We start from the raw sequence: 21,155 nt of genomic DNA, 5'->3' as shown, positions 1-21,155 counted from the left end.
CCCGTTCTCCCAGCTTGGTATGGGCTTCTACTCCAGGATTTTCGCCATACACAAGAAGAAACTGGCTGGCCTGAGCGTTGTGATGGACCTTTCTGCCTTGAGCCTTTCCCGCCCTCTTCAAAAGTTCAAGATGGTTCTCTGCGCAGACACTGTGCAGGGGAGACTGGATGTGCTCCGTGGATCTGAAGGACGCATACCTACCTGTCCCGATTTGGCAGCCTAATCAGTCCTTTCTGACTTTCAGGATCATGGGCTTTCATTTGCAATACAAGGTTCTACCCTTTCGCCTCACTTCAGCCCCCAGGGTCTTTACCAGACGTATATGTTGCGGCAGCCCTTCTCGGGGCCCAGGGTCACCATGTCTATCCGTACCTAGATGACTGGCTCTTCGGGGTGAGATCCCCGGGAGGCAGTCCATCACACCTCCTCTGCCCTCATGAATACGCTGCACGAATTGGGATTTTCCATCAATTTCAAGAAGTCACAGCTTGGGCCTACGCAGAATCGAACGTTCCTGGGCCTCATCTGGGATACTGGCTCCGAGAGTTCTTCCATAGGAGGATAAGACTACAGCCATCAAGAGGCCACAGGTAATTTTCTCAACAGAGCAGTGACCTCAACATGGTGATTTCAACCTTCTTGGGTATCATGGCAGCATGTCTAGTGGCTGTACCCTTCACAAGGCCCAAAATGAGACCATTGCAACTGCACTTCACAGCCTCATGGAGTCAGGAGCGGGGTTCCCAGGCGGAACTCATCAGCATTCCCCCCTTTCTCCACCAGGACCTTGTCTGGTGGCGCATGGACAGCAACTTGAGGATAGGCAGACACTTCAGGCAACCAGCACCGCAGGTTACCATCACCGCAGACTCTTCCTTGGAGGGCTGGGAAGCCACCCTGGACAACGACAGCGTCCATGGAGTCTGGTCTTTTCAGGAACAGGAGGCCCATGTAAATTGGCTAGAGCTGAAGGCGATCTAGATTCTTCTCAAAGCCTTCCTTCGGATGATCAGTGGCAATATTGTCCTAATTCAAATAGACAACTCCACCAGCATGTATTAAGTCAACAAGGAGGGTGGCACCAGGTCTCCTCCCCTATGCACCTTGGCAGTGAACATTTGGTAGTGGGCTCTGTAGAACAACATACACTTGACGGCAGTCCACCTCTCAGGAGACCAACCAGGAGGCAGACAGGCTCAGCAGACAGGGTGCGGACAACTACGAATGGCAGTTGAATGAACAAGTCCTTCAGGGGATCTTCAACAGATGGGGTCATCCTCAGGTGGATATTTTTGCCACCTGGTCCAACAGGAGGTGCCCCCAGTTTGCTTTCTGGCAGGGGCAGAGCTGTGGCTTTCTGGGAAACAAATGTAGATACAATGGTACAACATGAACGTGTATGCTTTCCCCTCCCGCTCCCCTGGTCCATAGGGTAATCTGCAAGATTAGGGAGGCCTGGCACCTCTGGGTCATCCTGATAGCTCAGTAGTGGCCCGCGATGCCTTTGTTCTCTGAACTACTCTGCCTGTCGGAACAGGCCCCTGTGCACCTTCCGCTGGGTCCAGCTCACCTACTCTCAAGGCAGGGGGAGGGACACGGTCATCCACCCTGCCCCCCAGAAACTAGCCCTCGCAGAGTTGTTCCTGAACAGGTCGCACTAAGGCATTTACATCCGTCTCAGGTTAACGTAGACATTATACAGGGCGCTAGGAGTGATGCTACGAGGAGCCAGTACAAAAGCAAGTGGACTAGGTTCTGCCACTGGGCTTCGTCAAAGGAGGTTGATCCATTGACCTGCACTCTGGACGATGTTCTATCCTTCTCTGCACACCTCGCACACTCGGGGGTGCAGGTGGGCACATGTTGCATCTATTTGGCTGCAATCGGAGCCTACCGGAACTCAGAGGTATTGTCTTCCTCTAATCCGGTGGTTAAGATATCTGGCGGGCCTATGCAGGCTCTACATGCCTATAAAGAAGCCACACCCTGTGTGGGATCTTAACCTGGACTTGGGCGCCCTGGCTCATAAACCATTCGAGCCCATGGCGTCGGTGGACATCAAGCTAGTCACTTTTAAGACAGACCTAGTGGTGGGACTTAAATATGCACGCAGGGTCGGTGAAATCCAGGCACTGGCGGTTTCAGAGCCTTATACTGTTTTCCATCAGGGTACTTTGAACGCACCACGCATTCTTACCAACGGTGGTCTCCTCTTTCTCCAGGATTGTATCTTTCGTGGATTCACATGCTGTGAATTATTCCCGACAAGCTGGGAAACCTCTGGAACTTTAACCTAGCGTTTTCATATGGAAAACTTTGACACCTTAGTGTCCTATTGAAGTCCTTTTTGGGTGCTTTAGGCTACCCAATAGGACGTTTGGTATAAATAGCCCCGCCCCCACGGCTTCCCTTCAGATTTCAACCGTCTCCAAACAGTTGGGATCACCTCGAGTCTACTCTTCGTGTTCTACACGTGCCTTTCGTATGATCGGCCATTATGTCATTTGTTGGCCCTGGCCCGAGAAAATCGCTGTTTAGGCCTTGTGCTACCTGTGGCCTAAAGAATGTCTTCGAGGGGGGACGGCCATGCAGATTGTCTGTATTGCCTTTACCCCCAACCATTTGGCAGATGCCTGTGAGATATGCCGTGGGTTTTTTCAGAAAACACTGAAAGACTGCAACCGCCGGCTGATTTAGTTGGCTCAATGTGGGCCCTTACTGGGTTCGGAGATTTTGTACCGGGGAAGCAAGACCTCGGCTCTGGCGGTGAAGGAGTCTACGCAGCGGAGGGCAATGTCCGCGGAACTCCCCCACCGAGAAGCAACGCACAGAGGTGCTGGCCTCCGAGGTGGGGAAAGGTGGTTCCTCGGACTCCAAATCGCATCGGTCCAAGGGTGCGAGTAGCTCTACGTTTTCCAGGTCAGCGAGACCAGACCAGTCCAAAGGGGTCGAGTGATAGGCCCGAGAAGTCGGCGCAGAAGTCTGCGTCGATGGAGAAGGCGAGGGTGAGGGAGCCCTCTTCGAAGCACTCGTCTAAGGAACAGCATAGGTGTCTTGCCAGGCGGTGTACTCCCGTTATTTTGTAATCCAAAAGCCCAATGGAAAATGGAGGCCTATTCCAGATCCTCGGCCGTTGAACAAGAATCTTCAGCGCCTGAAGTTCAAGATGCTGACGCTGCAAGATATGATCCAGGCAGTGCAGCCAGGGGAGTTTCTGGTGTCATTGATTTGGAGGACGCTTGCTTCCACATCCCGGTGAGGCCAAACCATTGCAAGTTCCAGCGCTTTCTGGTCGGGGACGGCCATTACCAGTTCCTTGTCCTCCCGTTTGGGATGAAGTCTGCACCCAGAACATTCACAAAATGTCTGGCTCCGGTGTCTGCCTTCCTCCACAGGGAGGGGCATCATGTATACCCATATCTGGACGACTGGTTGGTACGGGTGCTGTCGCTGGAAAGAGCATGGGCGTCTCTCCAGGCGTCCATGAACCTGTTATGACTGGGATTTGCAGTAAACTTTGCAAAATCCTTTCTGACGCCTTCCAGGGAATTGGTTTTTCTCAGTGCCCAGTTTCTCACAAAGGACAATCTGATGAAGCCGTCGAAGGAAAGAGTGGTAAAGCTGCAGTCCAGAGCAGCCGAATGGGGCCGGGGAAAGGTGGTCTTGTTTCCCCAGTTACATGTCACTGCTGGGGTCTATGGCGTCCTGCATCCCGTTTATCCCCATATGTCGCTTGTTCATGCGTCCAGTACAAGCATTCCTCGCAGACAGGTGGTCGCAGGGTCGAGGGTTATGGTCTGGCAAGGTGGTAATCTCCAAGGGACTGGTGGAAGCCCTGCGATGGTGGGCATGCACAGACAATCTGGGATGAGCCGTATTTTCAGTTCACGATAGTGGCGGACGCCTCCCAGGTGGGTTGGGGGGCGCACCTCGACCAGTCGCAGTTTCAGGGCCTGTGGTCCCGGGAGGATTGCACTTCAACGTACTGGAGTTGAGCGATGAACTGGGCCCTGAAATCCTTTCTGCCTCGCATCCAAGGCGCGTTGGTACGAGTGACGGACAATACTACCACAATGTTCTATTTAAGGAAGCAGGGGGGCACAAATTCCCGGCTCCTGTCCAGGGAGGCTCCTGAGGTGTGGCATTGGGCCATTGCTCAGTGTAATTCACATTACGGTTTACCATCTGCCGGGGATCCAGAATGTGCAGGCAGACGCTCATAGCACAGACAGGGGGCAGGTGCACAAGTGGATGCTGAAGAGGGAGCAGGTGACGAAGATCTTCAGGAAGTGGGGTTCCCCCCCCCTTTCGACTTATTTGCCACGCCGAAGAACAAGCAGTGCCCATTGTTTGCCAGCAGAGTGGCTCATCCAGGGTCAAAAGGGGACACATACTCGTTCCCCTGGACGGGCCTCTTCGGCTATGCGTTCCCTCTGTTTCCGCTGCTCCGGCGGACGATCCAGTGGATGCGCAGATAACAGTGCAGAATAATCCTAGTCGCCCCATTCTGGCCCAGACAGACGTGGGTCTCGGATCTCCTTCATCTAGCGGTGGAAGAGCCGCTTCGTCTGGGGGCAGAAGAGGATCTACTATCACAGGACAAAGGGAGAGTGTGGCATCCCGATCCGGCATCTCTGTGCCTGGCTGCCTGGTTCATGACCACTCCGAATTTTGTCCTTTAGGTATTTCGCAGGAGTGCCGCTGGATCCTGGAGGCAGCAAGGGCGCCTTCCACTAATGTCTCTTACAGTAGAAAATGGGCGAGATTCTGTGCCTGGTGTGAACAGCAGCTGGGAGTGCGGTCATTGGAGGTTACTCCGGCCCAGGTATCCCATGACTTCTGCATCTGGTGCAGGGGGGCCTGACATTGTCTTCAGTCAAGGTGCATTTAGCAGCAATTTTCAGATTCACCAGACGGCGTCATGCTACTCCTCGGTTTGACAGATTGGGTAAGCATTTTCTGAAAGGACTTTTTCGGACATTTCCCCCGGAGAAAAGGTTTACTCCGGTATGGAGTCTCAATGTGGATCTCGCTGCTCTAATGAAACCGCCATTTGAGCCCATGTCCACGGCATCCTTGAAGTTCCTCTCGTGGAAAGTTGCGTTCTTAGTGGCAATCGCATCCGCCAGGAGGATTTCAGAGCTGCAGGCGCTGGTCATTGACCCACCGTACCTGCGATTCATGAGGGACAAGGTTCTCCTGTTTACTAATCCACAAACACGCTACCATTGCCTTGCCCTTGTTCTTTGCTAAGGTGACCACGCCGGCGGAAAGAGCCCTGCATTCTCTGGACGTTAAGAGGGTACTGAAGTTTTATCTGACCCGTACTCAGGACTTCAGGCAGTCTAAACTTCTTTTTGTGGCAGTTGGTCCCTCCAGCAAGGGACGATCCATTTCCAAGCAGGGACTTTCCCGTTGGGTCTCGTCCACAATTTTTTTTTGTTACTAAAAGGCTGGCAAGCCCTTGAGGGGAAATCCTAAAACCCATTCTACAAGGTCCACGGCATCGTCGGCAGCGCTCTGGGCTGGAATCCCGCTCATTGACATTTTCCAGGCGGCTTCTTGGGCAGTGCTGTATACCTTCACCAGACACTATATTGTCTGGGACAGCAACATGTGGAACATCTACAGGTGGAACAGGCTGTCCTTCAACGCTTGTTTAAATGAGGTAAGCCCTGTAGCTTCTGGGGTTTGTTTTTCTCTCATCACGTGCTGTTTATCATGCATGTTGTTGGATGTTATTGGCTATGTTCGTGGTTATGGCCTGTGGGTATGGGGTTGGTTTGCCAGTCGTGCACCTCCAAGGGTTATTTGTACTGCTATGTAATCTATTTGCAGCATGTGAATCCATGAAAGAACAATTGCGGCAGAAGAGAGTAGTTTCTTAACTGTAACTCCATTTCGAAGGAATTGTGTCCTCCGACGTATTACTTAACTTTGATAATACGTTTCCAGCTTGCTGGCCTCGTAAATTTTTTCTGTAGAGGGCGCTGCACGTAGACGTCCGCCGAGTCGATGTCCCTCGACGGCCACCGTATCGGCGCCGACGTCACCATGCCCATAAATAGCCACGCGCTGCGTCCGTTGCTCAGTTCCGTTTTTCCGCGCTTCGTGGGGCCTCGGAACATCGTTGCTCAGTTCAGTCAGGATAACTCTATCTACTCGAATAATACCTACTCGTTCTCGATGGCATCTTCATCGGAAACTGACGACGCCGCGATCTGTTCATCCTGTCGAAAGAACGTTACAAGGTAAGAAGTAACTTGTTCTTCTCTATCGTTGGTATCTTTCATGGATTCACATGCGCCCGCCGGCCTCTCGCTGCAGGCAAACCGTGATTCGGGTTGCCTCTACTTTGGAGGTTAAAATCTGAAGGGAAGCCGCAGGGGCAGGTCTATATATACACCGAACGTCCTATTGGGTAGCCTAAAGCACCCAAAAAATGACGTTGATAGGACACTAAGGTGTCAGTTTTCCACGGGAAAACGCTAGGTTTAAGTTGAATGAATGGAATGTAGGGTTGAATGAGTATGGATCAGAATTGTGAATATAAAAAAGTATTTTGCAAGTGGTGACATTTAATAAAAGATTGTAACGATATGAAATGAATGTCTTTTTTTTTTTTTTTTTTTTTATAAAAAAGATAAATAATGTTGTCATCCTCTATCTAAGGGTCTACTTTGTTTGATAATTAGCTTAGTGGTTCAGGCAGGTACACCCGCCTCTAAGAAAGCTGTGTTACCCTACTATCCCTCCAGAAAGGGATGAGAAACGGGTTGATACCTGGGCAAGAAAGGTTTTTTCTGCGGGTAGCATAGCCTTGAAAACTGCTAACTTGATCTGTGCATTAGCAAAATGTACATTCACCCTGTGGGACTGCATAGCGATGGTGGCTGATCACATCCCTGAAGGTGAGGAAAGGGGCAGCTTCTTGACCCTGATAATGGATGGTAAGTAGGCCATGTGTGAGTCTCGTCAATCAAGTCTGGACACTGCTGATAACATCAGCAGGGTCATGGCGGTAAGCACTGTCATACACAGATTTGCGTGTCTGAGGAAGTCAGGGTTTGCACCTGATGTACAATCTAGACTCTTCAACAGGCACTTATTTGGTAATAAGGCTGATGAAAGCCTTGAGAATCTGCAGACCTCAAAGGTGGCATGCTGCCAAGTACATAGGTTCCTCTATCAGGAACACACAGCCTTTTCTCCCCAGCGGATCATCTTGGAGGGGCACGTCCTTTCGCTACTTACTACTCAGTTGGAAGAGCGAGAGGACAGACTAGTCAAAGAGGTCAAAGAAGATTCCCTCATTGTGGGACGAGGGAGAGGTGCACAGCCTGACCAAACAGCAACGTCTTTACCATCAGCCGCTACTTCAGCTGCTTCAAAACCTCTGAGGTCTTGACTCGCGACACCCCGGTGGGAGCTGGACTGTCACAGCACCTGAAAGAATGGCGAGATATTACTTTGGATGCGTGGGACTGGAAACAGTAGGCCAAGGTTACTGCTTCCCTTCATTCAGAGATCTCTCGATCATCCACCAGGAAGCCATTCATGAAATGTTGCAGACCCATTCCTGTTGCAGGAAATGTTGACCCTGCTAGGGAATGGTACTGTAGAACCAGTATCTGTGATGGAGAGGGCCAAAGGATGGTATTCTCCCTATTTCCTAATCCCCCAAGAAGGACAGAGGACTGAGAACTATCTTGGACTTGAGATACTTGAACAAGATCCTTAGGAACGACAAGTTCAAGATGGTCACACTATTGCGGATCCTTCAGGCCACCAGCTCCAGGATTGGATGGTATCATTGGACCTTCAGGATGCTTACTTTCATGTGCCAAGCCATCACAAGCACAGGAAGTACCTGATGTTCGCCGCTGGCAGTTCTCATGATCAGTTTCGAGTTCTGCCATTCGAGCTGACCTCCGCCTAGTGGTTTTCACTAAGGTAATTGTAGTGGTGGCAGCGAGTCTCGGGAGAGGGGGCATTCACATCTACCCGTACCTGGATGATTGGTTGATCGGGGCACAGAACAAGCCCTGGAACATAACGTGCCATTCCTTTCACATACTGGGCTTCTCCCTCAATTACAAGAAGTCACACATGATACCATCTCAAAGACTCCAGTTCATCAGGGCAGTCCTGGATGCTTCCCTGGGAAAAGCCGCGCCACCAGAGGTCAGGGCTCCACACATTCTGCAGATGGTCACCAAATTCCAGGATCCCCAGTGTCTTCCGGCCTTTGACTTTTTTGAGGTTGCTGGGCCTCATGGCATCCTACATTTGACTGGTGCCAGAGGCTCGCCTGAGAATGAGATCCCTTCAATGGGTTCTCAGGACACAGTGGTCTCAATTCACAGGCAGGATGTCAGATGTACTTTAGGTTCTGAGTATGGAGGCACATAAGGTTCTGAGTAGGGAGGCACATAATCTCCTGTGGTGGGCCTGTGAGGACAACATTCTGAAGGAAAGAACCTTTTTGACAACCATTTTGGCAACCATGGCTGGAGATAACAGTAGTAACAGACGCCTCACTCACAGGGTGGGGAAAACATGTTAACAATTTGACAGTCAGTGGTCATTGGTCTCCATCGGCGTCCAATCTACAAATCAACCTTTTGGAGCCAAGGGCAATCAGACTGGCGCTAAAGGCCTTTCTGCCCTCTGTACGGAGAAAGAATATCCTAAAAATGACAGACAACGCAGTGGCCATGTACTACCTCAACAAGAGAGGAGGTGCAGAGTCACTACCACTATGCAGAGAGGCAATGCTGCAGCTCTGGTTCTGGGCAATTCAAGAAGCAATCTGTCATGGTGCATGCTCCCAAAACCCTGAAACTGGCGAGCCCATCCCTGCTTCTGGCTTCCTTGGGGACTTCTCAGGCCCCAGCTAGGATTCCCTGGACTCAGTCTGAGCGCCTCTGGCACCAGGCTCATGGTAGGTGTTAAACATATGGTCCATATACTTGGCTCTGAGATGCTGAACCATTCAGTACAGGGTGTGGCTTGGGACTATTTTACATGAGAGGCAGTATACAGTTAAGGGGACTATTTTCCTGGAACTACTTGCAAGGCTATTTAAACTGCACCCTGTAAACTGAACACGCTTCACGTTATTCTGCACTCCTGCAGCGTAACGCTCACCGTGTCAATTCAGCTCTTGCTTCCCTTCTGCCACGCCCGTCCAGAATCTTCTATCCATCGGCACCTGTGAAAAGAGAAGAACAGGAGTTATTCATGCATTGAAGGCCTTACCTGCAGAACATCCTGACCTCGCCTTCTTCTTACCCACGGACCGCCGCATCTGTAGAAGAACCGAACAGAAGGTACCCTCTCGGGTAACTACTCACCTGAATCGGCCACCTCCAGGAACTCCATCGAGCAGTTCTCCATCATTCTGCATCGCGCTGCCACTCGACACCGTCCAACGGTTCTTCCATCTTCTTCCTGGAATTGCGCCGCACCTGCCGAACAGAAAAGACAAGGCAGGTTAGTCGCACACAGCAAAGGAAAGCTAAATAAAGCGAACAATTAGTGCGTCCCGCAAAGTGCTGTACTTACCGGCAGGAATCTTGCTCATCATTGTCAGAAGAGTCATCCTATCATCCGAAAGCCACTTAATGCCGCACCTGAAAGACAAGAACGAACATTAGATACCTTGAGCAGAAAGACTTAAAGCAGCTTTTCCAAGGAGTTATTGGAATAGAGACTTACCTGCTTTCTCTGGTCCTCCCACTTCAGCAACGTCCATCGGATCAGTGAACTAACTTGATCCTGGAACGACAGTGTAACTGCGCCCCCTGCCAGAGTGTGCAGGACGGAGAGCTCACCCATTAAAAAACCAAGGTGAGCCAGAGGAAGAGAAGGAAAATCAGAAGGTGAAAACCAAAACCAGCTCCATTCAGTTGGCTAATATCTTTTTTCGACTTGCAGGTGAACATCTCCCGAGGCAAGAACGAAGGGAAGACGCAAGCTAGCACCCTGATTTAAGCAGAGCAACACCAGTGCAGACATCACCTTGCGGACACGAGCACGCCCCCGTGGAGACCAGGTGAGCGTGACACAATCTCCTGATCAGCCGTTCACCTCACCGGAGAGGAGAACACTGCGGTGGACATTCTGAGCAGTTAGAGCAGTCTCCCCCGAGTGGGAACTAGCACAGGAAGTTCTTCAAGAGATCTTCACTCTTTGGGGAATCCCTTGAGTAGATCTGTTTGAGACCAGTGTCAGCTGGAAGTGCTAACTGTGCTGCTCCAGGGATTTTTTTTCCCACGAGGAGCTCTAGGAGATCTGTTCATAGTGGACTGGGAGTTTCCACTCATGTACATGTTTCTTCCAGTCTGTGTCATTCCTCAAGTCATCAGGAGGTTGAGAAGGTTTGGTAAATCCATTATCCAAATTGCTCCGGTTTGGTCCAGAAGGACGTGGTACCCAGGCCTTCTAGACATGTTCATCTGCCTTCCAATACATCTTCCACAAAGAGAGGACTTTCCTTTTTTTTTATTATTTTTTAATAAGGATAAGGTTGTTCTAAAGGTCAAACCATAATTCCTGCTGAAAATTGTTTGATTACCATTTAGCACAGAGGATTGTGCTTCTGACTTTCTTTCCACCACCTCAACCTAGCAAGGAATAGGAAAGACTTCATAGGCTCAATCGTAAGAGAGCTTTACATTTCTGTATTTTGAGAAAGTCAAAATTGCGACATGACTAACTTTTTGTTGGATACACAGGACATAAAATAGGTTTATCGTTTAAAACTCAATCGAGATGGATAACACTGGCTATTTCAGAATGTTACAGGATAGTTGGAAAATATTCCCCAGAAGGCTTATAGGCTCATTCCACTAGGGGCATGGCAACTTCCTCTACCTTTCAGAGGCGAGTTCCAATAAAAGATATGTGAGGCAGCCACCTGGTCTACAATTCATACATTTGCAAAACATTGTTTAGATACCGCTAACAATGACGGAAAGTTTGGGAAGGCAGTTCTATGCTCTATTCTTGATAAGTAATAAAGTAATAAGTAATAAAATTCAAAAAATTCATACACCCTCCTCCAAAAATGTAATGCTCTTTGTGAGTCTATCATAACATGAGGAATGCGTGGGAGGACACAATCCGTTCGAAGAACAAGTTACTTACCCCTGGTAACGTTCTTTCGATTTGGATGTTCCTCCCACATATTCCTCATCAACCCTTCCAACCTACCCACTGTAGAATTTCCAGACAGTAAACTGTTTGCTCTTTTAGAGTCTGATAAATTAAAGGCACTTAAGGCAGTAATTCTGCATATGGGTGCTGTAAAAACAGAACTGAAGCCAACAGGCGCTGTGCATGGTATAAGTACTTAATGATGATGTCAACCGAGACAGAGGCCCTCGAGGGACATCGGGTCGACCGTGTCGACGGACAGCGCCCTCTGCCGAGAAGAAAACCTTTTTCTAAAGCAGCTGAAGCTGGATACGAATATCATTAAAAAAAGGAATATGTGTGAGGAACATCCAATCGAAAGAATTTTACTAGGGGTAAGTAACTTGTTCTTCCTGCTCAAGTCCGATGGCAATGCTGTTTTTTAGCACCTGCAAAGTTCTTAAAATATTCTGTAAACATTTTTTCTTTTTTTTTCTTTTTTGTGGGCTTTACCATTGCCTTACAATTAGTCTTCCTCCTTTTTTATGGCTCTCAAATCTTCTCCCTGGGGAGCTTTGTCCAATGTGCTTATCACCGGTGAATATTGAATACAATTAATTATTGAGGTTAAGCTACTTATGAACAGTCCTTTCTCTCCACCAGTGGATTTCTAAATTGTTCATGCTGTTTAGTTTTCATACTCCCTTTTATTGTAGATTTAATATCCATCAGCATCGCAAACTGAGATCTTACCTCAAGACTAATGTTATCTTACAATCTCTCAAGGGCCTAGAGCACTGAACTAAGAGCTGCTAGCAAACTCCTGCCTGACACTTGGGTATCGGATTGCAACAGATCGTCCCGCTTTAAGGGACTGAGAGACCTTGTTGATTATTTAGTTCCTCAGGCACACTCCCACTTGTTTCCTCCAGACCCTCCTCTATCAGATTTTGTGTAGTAGGAAACCGACGTGGTGAGGCACTTACGTTGGTTGGGGGGCAAGCTGAATTCAAAATGTCCTCTTCAAGGCTTAAGCATGCATTCATTAAAAAGGCATTAGAGAAGTTTAAAAGTTACTTAGAGACCACCAGGGGGTGCGGACCAAGATGGCCATGTAGCAACCAAGCTCCACCGAATGTCGTCTGAGTAGAGCATGAAGTGTCCACCCCAACACCTCCTCTCCCCCCACCCCCCCTGATTGCATCGAGAGCTGCCTGAAGGGAAAAGCTTGCAGAGGTCAGAGGCAGCCGAGGGTGAGAGTGATTCTTCATCTCCCACTCCAGCCTAAGACCACCCGGCGAAGCTGGTGCAGCTGACAATCTAAGGCTCCAGAGGTCCCTGGTGGGCGAGGAGGAGCCGGCGCTTCTGGGCCCCGTGGTGCGCGCCTGCAGTATAGGTCTTGGCGACGGAAGGGGCGGCTTACAGGAAGGTCCAAGTGCACTCTGGCATGCGGCCCCCGGAATGCAGGAGGGTACTGCAGCGGTGTGGGAGCCACCCTGCGACAGTGAACGGTTGGCCGATTGTGGGACACAACAGCTGCCTTTGCTGCGGGTTGCCCTCAGAGATACTTGGAAGACTGGAGTGTGTCCCGAGAGCGGGCGGATGAGACATTTCTGTGCACCAAGGTCCTGGAGGTGAGAGACCGTCGGGTTGCCCCCAGGTCAGAGGGTGGCACCATGGAGATGGCAGAGGGAGCCTACCCTGGGGGCCGGCTGCAGACAACCCAAGCCTGCCAGCACATGCCCGGGAGGCACTAGAGGAACACCCCTACAGAGCAGACCACGAGCGGGAGCGAAGAGGTGACCTGACAAGTATCCAGCGACAGCATGGACTACCCACCTGGAGAGATTGCTCAACTGCCTGGTGGAGGTCGCTCATGTACCTGGGCAATAGAGTTGCGGAGACAGAGAGTGGAACTCACACATTGGTACTTCAGTGACCGTGGGAGACAGTGGCAAGTGTTTGGAGCAGTTGAAAGGGCTGGATCACATGGGCTCCCCCCTCATCTCTGCGGCACCCTGCCACATTGAGGCCACCTGACTGGGGTGCAGGCGAGGGAGAACTACGCTAGCAGGGGGTGGCGAGCCCATAGTGGAGAAATTTTGGAGGGGCCCACAGAGACTCCACACGGCACGCACAGAATCGGCCTGAGCTATGGGAGGGGGGACTTGGGACGAGGTCTTGGTCCTAGCCAACCTGGAGAAGGAAGTGATCACAGGGCTCCAATTGCTGCAATACTACCAGAGATCGCTAGTGATGGACCAAGGATGGGCGCAGAGCGGGAAGGACGCTATTGGTGAAGGGAGGTTCTGCTCCGTCTCTCACTGCGGTCCCGAAGGTCGTTCAACCCACAAGCACTTTGAGATCATACCAATGATACATAGGGCGCTAAATAAATGCCAGTAACTAGAGATGACCTGAAGATCTTCCTGGAAATAAAGGCCATGCGGAATGACATTCAGGCATCAATCTGTGACCTGAGAGGTAGAGTTGACAAGCTGGAGGTCAAAATGGAGGGGATGGAGAACAATCACTTGTAGGCCGACCTTCATGATTTGAAAATGAAGCATGATTGACAGATCTGGAGACCTGGGTGGAGGACACCCTGCTGAAACTAGACAGACTTGAAAATAGTGAATGCCGGAACAATCTACGCATTCTGGGTATAAGAGAGCCGAAGGGTGAGACGGCTGTGTATGTGGGCAGAAAGGTGCAGGGACTCGTACACTTTTCCTTACTGATGGCGGGAAGGAATTCCAACTTGATAGAGCGGAGGTGGAGCGGTTAAAGGCCCGAGGACTGTTGTAGTTTGCTTTCTCAGGTACAGGGAGAAGATGGAGGTCCTGGAGAAGGCAAAGCACCTGTTAAGTGTCCAGTTTGAAGGAGATGCAGTGAAGGTCGTCCAGGACCTGTCTGGTCTCGCATTGTCCCGGCGCCGGGATTGTCACCCCCTAACCCAATGGCTAATGGAGAATGGAATTAGATACCGCTGGTCTTTCCAGTTTGCTTTGTCGTTTGAAAGGGGAGAAATTGCTTACCGGATCACCTGTGTCCAGGAAGCGCAATATGTGCTGCAGGAGGAGGCTTCTGCCGCAGAGACCAGGGGTGAGGATGGGGAGCCCCCGGCGGAGGTGGGTTAGCTGAACGGCTTCCACATGAAGAAGAGCATGCCTGAAGGTTGGAAATGCAAGAAGCTCAACACCCCCTCGCCAGTGAAATGAACAGGAGCTGACCACGAGCAGAATTGTGCTATGTATGTATTGTGTTGCCCGATTGTTTAGGGGCAGAAGTTAACTGGGTGGAACAGCGGGGGTATGGGAGGCGGCGGGGAGGTACAGGTTATCATTGCTTTCCCATTGAATGGTGGGTGTCTCCAGTGGGAGGTTGAGGTCTCTAGGGGTGAGCAGCTTTGGGTAGGGCGAGTTGGGAGGGGTGGGGATTGTTGGGTTGTTCGGGAGAGTGTTGAGGGCAGTTTTTTTTTTTTCCTTCTTTTTTTGCCTGGTTTACAATACAGGGGTCTGGAAGATAGTTGAGCGACCGAAAGGGTGCACACTGACTGGGTCGGGGATGGGTGGGGCGATGAGCTCAAGGTGAGGACCTTAATTATGAAGAGCTTGAACTCGCCAACCAAGCGATCATTGAAGGGCAGGGAATTCCGCAATCGAGGGCTGGACATATTGTATGGTGCAAGAGATGAGGCTCTTGCAGGGGGAGGGGTATACGCATCCCGGGGGCTCTGATTGGGCAGGTGTTCTGGGCATCGGGGCCCACTAAGGACAGAGTGTGTATCCTCCTCAACCAGAGAATTTGCCTAGGGGATCCCCAGGTGTGGCGGAAAGCGGACAGTAGAGCCTTGTTAGTCTCTGGCACGTTAGAAGGAATTCGGGTGACCTTGGCCACGATCCCCAACCTAGTACAGTTGCAATTCCTGCAGGAAGTGATGGGGGAGATAATCGTACAGAGCGGTGGCCTGCTACTGGTGGGGGTAGGGTGAGGGACTTTAATATGCGAACAGACCAGCATATGGACCACAGTGGGGGAGAGGGTAGTCAGCCAGATGGTGGGGGAGCGCAAGAGGGAGGGGGGCTTTCTTTGTTGCATGACACGGCAGGGTCTGGGTGACGTGTGGAGAGAATTTCACACCGCGGGTAGGGGCTATATATTTTTTTCCTCTGCTCATGGTTCTAGGACGCGGATGATTACTGGTTCATACAACAGCAACATTTCGGTAGGCTATCTGGTAGCGAGCTTATCCCCATTAGTTGGTCAGACCATGATCTGGTGGGTATGGGAGTTTCAATGGATGGCCTTCGAATGAGGGGCTCCTTATGGTGCTAAAACAATATGCTCCTTAAGGATGCAGTATTTGCCGGGGAGATGAGGACAGCAATGGAGGAGTTCTTCAGGTTCAACGATAATGGGGAGGTGGAACTCAGCACAGTGTACGAGGTGGCAAAGGCAACATGGAGAGGCCTCTTGTTCCGAGAGGGCACGGCCACAAAAAGTGTGAGAGGCCCATGGGCGACATTCGTGAGCTGGAGGCTTTGGCGTCGAGTGGAGGGGGGGGTAGGTGGTGATACACTTCAGTTAGCAAGGGAGAAACAACGGGAGCTGAAGAAATTGGAGGTGGGGAAGGTGGTGTCCAACTTAGTTCCTTCGCCATCGATGATATGAGACTGGGTACAAGGTGGACGCCATGCTAACGTCGAAGCTGCAGGGGCAGCAAGCGGATTGCTGGATAAGTGCTGTGGAGGTTGCGGGGGGGGGGGACCTGCACTCCATCACTGGGGAAGTTCGTCAGGGGAAGAAATGGTGGTTGAAGTGGGGGACATGGAGCGATACCTGAGGGTATGCCCCTGTCGGTCTTATACGACGGTGAGAGGGAGGCACTAGATGGGCCAATTACACAGGAGCAGGTGTTGGTGGCGATTCGGGGGCAGAAGGTGGGGAAGGCCCCGTGGGACGACGGATGCATGGCAGGGTTTTATAAAATGGTTTCAGACGAACTATCCCCACGCATGGCAAAATTGTTCGATCATATCCTGACCATGGGCAAGGCGCCGCCCTCGTTTGTCCGGGCTTTGTTATCCCGAAGGCAGAGAGAGACCCCAGGAGTTGTAAGTCCTACTCCCCTTCCTAAACGTTGATGCCAAGATTTTTACCAGGGTACTCGCCACAAGAATGGAAGGGGTCATGCCACGATTAGTGCACTTGGGCCAGGTGGGCTTTATCCGGGGCAGACAGAGGGCTGATACATTACATTGAACGCTGCATTTGATAGAGGTTGTGGCAGGACGAGGGGGCAACCCTGCGCTGGTTGCCCTAGATGCCGAAAAGGTGTTCAACAGGGTAGACTGGGGTTTTCTCTATGGGGTACTGCACAAGTATGGGTTTGGTGCACGGATGTTGAAGGGGATACGGGTACTAGATTTGTCCCTGGGGGCGTGGGTATCGGCCAATGGGAGACTCACAGGTCATCAACTTGAGGAGGCGTACGAGGCAAGGGTGCCCGCTTTCCCCACTCCCATTTGCTTTGCCAATGGAGATGCTCGCTGAGCGGTTTCGGCGGGGCACCCCCAGGTGGAGGGCATCATGGTAAGGGGATAGGGGATTGAAGATGTGGCTTTATGCGGATGACGTCCTGCTGCACCTGGTGAACCCACAGAGTTCAATGCCGGCAGCCCTGGCCTGAATAGAGGAGTATGGATGCTTCTTCGGGTTCAAAGTTAAAAAGGGGAAGTCTGTCCTATTTCCTTTTGCAGGGGCTGGGCAGAGGGATGTGGAGGCACTCTGGCCCCTGGGGATGGTGATTCAGCTGGAGAGCATACAGTACCTGGGAGTCACCATAGTTAGGCCAGAGGAGGACTTCTTGAGCAGGGCTAATGATCCTCCTCTGTTTAATACATTGTACAGCTAAATGTTGGAATGAGGCAAAGGGCACATTTCATGGATGGGGAGGCTTAATGCCCTGTAAATGAATTTACTTCCAATAGTGTTGTTCATGTTCCAGATGCTACACATATGGGCCCCAGAGGGCCTCTTACAGGAGCCTAAGGCCTGGATGTTATGTTTTCTGTGGCAGGGTCGGAAGCAGAGGGTGTGATATGACACCTTGTTACTGGCCAAAGATTGGGGAGGGGTGGGGCTGCCGGACTTGATGATGTACTGTAAAGCCAAGCTTTTGAGAGCAATGGAGGACCCTGACAAACAATGGGTTTACCTGGAAAACTATCACTTGCATCAGGCAACTGTGGGGGAGTGGCTCTGGGTCCCAAGGGAGCGGATCCCAGGGAGAATTAGGGAACACCTGATCCTCTAGATTTACTGGGAGGTGTTGAGAAAGGGAGCCTGGATGCGTGCAGTCGCCACATGGCCTTCGCCGATGAGTCATATTTGGGATTCCCCTGGTGAGGGATGAGATACCCGAGCTGAAGTGATGCCAGTGATGCTAGAAGTGGTTTGAGGCAGGACTAGCGAGTCGGTCTATTGTGGGTTAAGGGGTACTTCATAGGGATTCAGGAGCTGGAGTCAGGTTTGGGTATTGGAAAGCTGCCCGTCTGCCTCTATCTCAGACTGAAAGGGGTGTTCACGGCAGAGAAATGGAGGGAATTGATCCGAAGGGACCTCACACCTGTCGAGAGTTCTCGACACACACACAGCAATGATGGGTCTCATTAGATTACTGTACAGGGCGCTGGTGAGGACTTCTAGGTGTATGGTAGAAGGACTCTGGCAAAAGTGTGAAAGGGTCCTGGGACTGGAGTTGGACGAGAATCTCTGGCGGTTGATGTGTAGGCGTTTCAGACACTGGTGGCCTGCCAGTATAAACTGCATGGCCTGAAGTCTCACCGGTGGCAGTATGACCCTCTGCAGCTATGAAGAATGCTCTAATCTGGGAGCCCGTTGTGTTGGCATGTATGCAGGCACAGGGCGGATATGTGGTGGAGATGCCAGGTCTTCTGGTCTGAGATCTTGGGATGGGTCAAGGCGGTGGAAGCTTTGAAACGTGTGTTGGAACCAATGTTGGCACTGTTTGGTCTGGACAATCAAGCGGAACAATGGCACACCTTGCCCAGTATGACATGCTTGTTGCTGCTGGCAGCCAGGGCATGCTTCCGAGCCTAAAGGAGTGGTCTGACATGGCAAGGGACATTTATCTCATGGAAGAAATTATAGCTGCGATCTATGGGAGAAGCTCGTGGATGGAGGGGAAATGACTGCAATTTTGTACTAGATTTGGGAGTACGAATTGTAGGGGAAAATACTCTTGAGGGTCGTGCCCAGTCACGGTGAAAGCAATTGTATGTGCACGTTGAGCTCCTTGTTGTGGTGGTATTGATTATAAGACCACTCTGTGCAGAAGTTGTTACTGTTGGCTAGAAACCCAACGGGTAAAAGGACGGATGGGAATGTTTTGGGGAGGGGGAATTAACAGTAGATGAAAGGTTTCTCATTGGAAGCGTGGTATTGTGCTAGTTACTTTCTGCTCTTTCTGTAATTTTTGTTCTTGTAAAACCAATAAAATCTAATTCTCCAGCATGGGGTCTGGCATGGATTCACATGCTCATGAATATTCCCCGTCGTCAGGCTGGGAATCCTCGGTAAAGAAAAAATCAGTATCAGTTTCGTTTCTGATCTGTCTTTCGTAGTAGTAACCAATCACTGATCTCTGCGTCATACTGAGCACAGCCAATGACTGCCCTCTACCTAAGCCCCGCCCTCTGGCAACCATCTTCAGATTTTTGCCGCACGTTCAAGTGTTGGGATCGTCGTGCTATTGCTCTCGAGCGTTAGTGCTTTTTTCACGTTTTTTTTCTCAAAAAAAAATTCTCTTTTTTCGGTCAAAGAGCCTCAAGCTCCACCGTCTCTTCATCCGATTAATGGGGACCCGTGTCGGATTCGTCTACGCCCCTCAAGGGTGAAGTTTTCGTCGAGCCACGCTTTTGGAGGATTCCAGAAGTTTCTCAGGCCCATCTCGGACATGGCCCAGGAGAAGGGAAGCTCGACGCCCGGAAAGCTGTTCAGGGTCTGCCCTGTATGCCAGCTTCAGAATGTCTTTAAGGAGGACGAACACTCCCTTTGCCTTTACTGCCTACATGAGGACAAGACGCACGTGGAGAAGGACTGTGCGTTTTGCGGCAATATGTCGGAGCGGACCATGAAGGACCGCCACCAACGTCTCGCCAACTGGCTGGAAGGAAAGAGCCCGTCAGGTGAGAAGAAGAAGAAATCCGAGCGGTCTTCTAAGACCTTTGAGGGCGCCCCGGCGACGGGGGTCCAACAGAAGGCCAAGCACCGCGAGTCCGCTGGCACCGGGAGCGCCGAACGGTCGGGCTCTATGGGCGCCAGGCAGGGCGCATCCTCCCCGGTGCTATCAACCACGAGCCAACGCTCTGGCTCGGGTAAGAGGAAGGCCGAGCACCCGGCGAAGCGTCTGGAGAGACCCCGGTCGAGCTCGAAGGCCCCATCGGAGGGGGAGCGAGGCTGTGACCCTCCCCCCAAGGAGAAGGCGGTGAGCGCACCTAGGGTGGTGAAAGCCTTAATCCATCTGGCCAAGGCCTCTATCGAGACAGTCGCGGCGCACCTGGCTCAGCCTGTGGAGGCTACACCAGTGGTGGCGACCTCGGGGCCCAGAGTCTCCCTGCCACCGTGGAGGGAGTCCTCTTTCTTGCCCATCGACAGGACCCCCGTGAAACCTCCGACGGAGAAGAAAAAGGGGGGGGGGCAGGAGGCCGTCGTAGATTCGGCCTCAACCTCTGAGGAGCTGATCGAAGTCTTAAGCCACGGCGTTGGCGTGGAAGAAGACCAGCCCGTCGGGAGGGACCCCGACGTAGGAGACTGACCTCCCGTCGGACTCCCCTCTACCAGTGCCGCAGGACAACTCGGCGGCCATTTTGTTGGCTATTCAGTCCTTATGCTGTGAGATAAGGACGAGACTGCCGTTACCACCGACGGAGGAACCGCTCCCGACGGGGGACCCGGAACCAGGCCCTTCTGGGAGCCCTCCCCCTAAGAGAAGAAGGATTCATCCTCCACCTCCTTTTCAGCCATCGCGCCCTGTTCAGCCCTCCTCCCCGTCCACGACACGTGGGGATCATACGGGGACTGACACGGCCGCGACGGGTACGGACGACGAGGTTTACGACGAGGATCTCCCGTCGTCACCTCCCACCCGGGCTTCCCCGCCCGACGAGATTGGATCGTTTCCCTCCATGATCGCCAGGGCATCCAAGCTTTTCCAGCTCTGCCCGGAAGAGAAGAAGGAAGGTTTCCTTTATCAACGTCGCAAGGCCAAGAGGAAGACGGTCCTCGCTATACCTCTACTGGACGATATTTGGGATGAGGGCCTCGCCCTCCTCAAGAACCCATCCACGATCCGGCTAGAAGGGATCAGTACGAGAAGAAGTAGAGGGTCCCTGACGCGGCCCCCTTGTGCCTCCGGGGACAGCCGACCCCGGACTCGGTCGTCTCTGCGGCGGCCAGGAAGAAAGCGGGGGGAGAGGTGCGGCCTCTACCTCGACCACCCCGCCGGACGGCGAGGGTAAGAAATTGGACACGATGGGACACAGTGTCATCTCATCGGCAGCGACGACGATTAAGGCGGCCAACGCCTTGGCTATCGTAGCCCGCTACGACAGGGAGTTGTGGTACAAACTAGCCCCCCTGTTGGACTTCCTACCGGACGACAAGAGGGCGGAGGCCCTAGAGATCTTGCAGGAAGGAGAGGTGGCGTCGGATCACGCCATTACGATCGCGACGGACATCGCGGACACCGGATTCCGCCAGTTGGGCAACGGTGTGTGCCTTAGGCGGCGTGGATGGCTCAGGGCTACGGACTTCCGTCAGGACGTGCAGACCAGAGTCTTGGACATGCCGTTCGACGGAAACAACCTGTTTGGTAAAACAGTGGACGATTCCCTTCAAGCCATCAAGGCGGACACAGAGACGGGCCGGACTCTGGGGGTTCTCCATCAACGGCGGCCGCCCTTTCGGAGCAGCGGAGGCAAACGGGGTGC

General features: G+C 51.9%; 1 protein-coding gene across 2 annotated transcripts in view; it reads left to right on the top strand.

Annotated features, from left to right (window-relative positions):
• The window catches only part of USP4 (ubiquitin specific peptidase 4), a 2,223,295-nt gene that overhangs the window by 1,637,647 nt on the left and 564,493 nt on the right, over positions 1-21,155 (top strand). The gene's annotated exons all lie outside the window — the stretch shown is intronic.

This window comes from Ambystoma mexicanum, chromosome 2p (assembly GCF_040938575.1).
Source record: "Ambystoma mexicanum isolate Mex_15411 chromosome 2p, UKY_AmexF1_1, whole genome shotgun sequence".
In the NCBI taxonomy this organism is placed as follows: domain Eukaryota; kingdom Metazoa; phylum Chordata; class Amphibia; order Caudata; family Ambystomatidae; genus Ambystoma; species Ambystoma mexicanum.
Note: the sequence above shows the minus strand (reverse complement) of the source record. Positions and strands in the feature narration are given on the sequence as shown.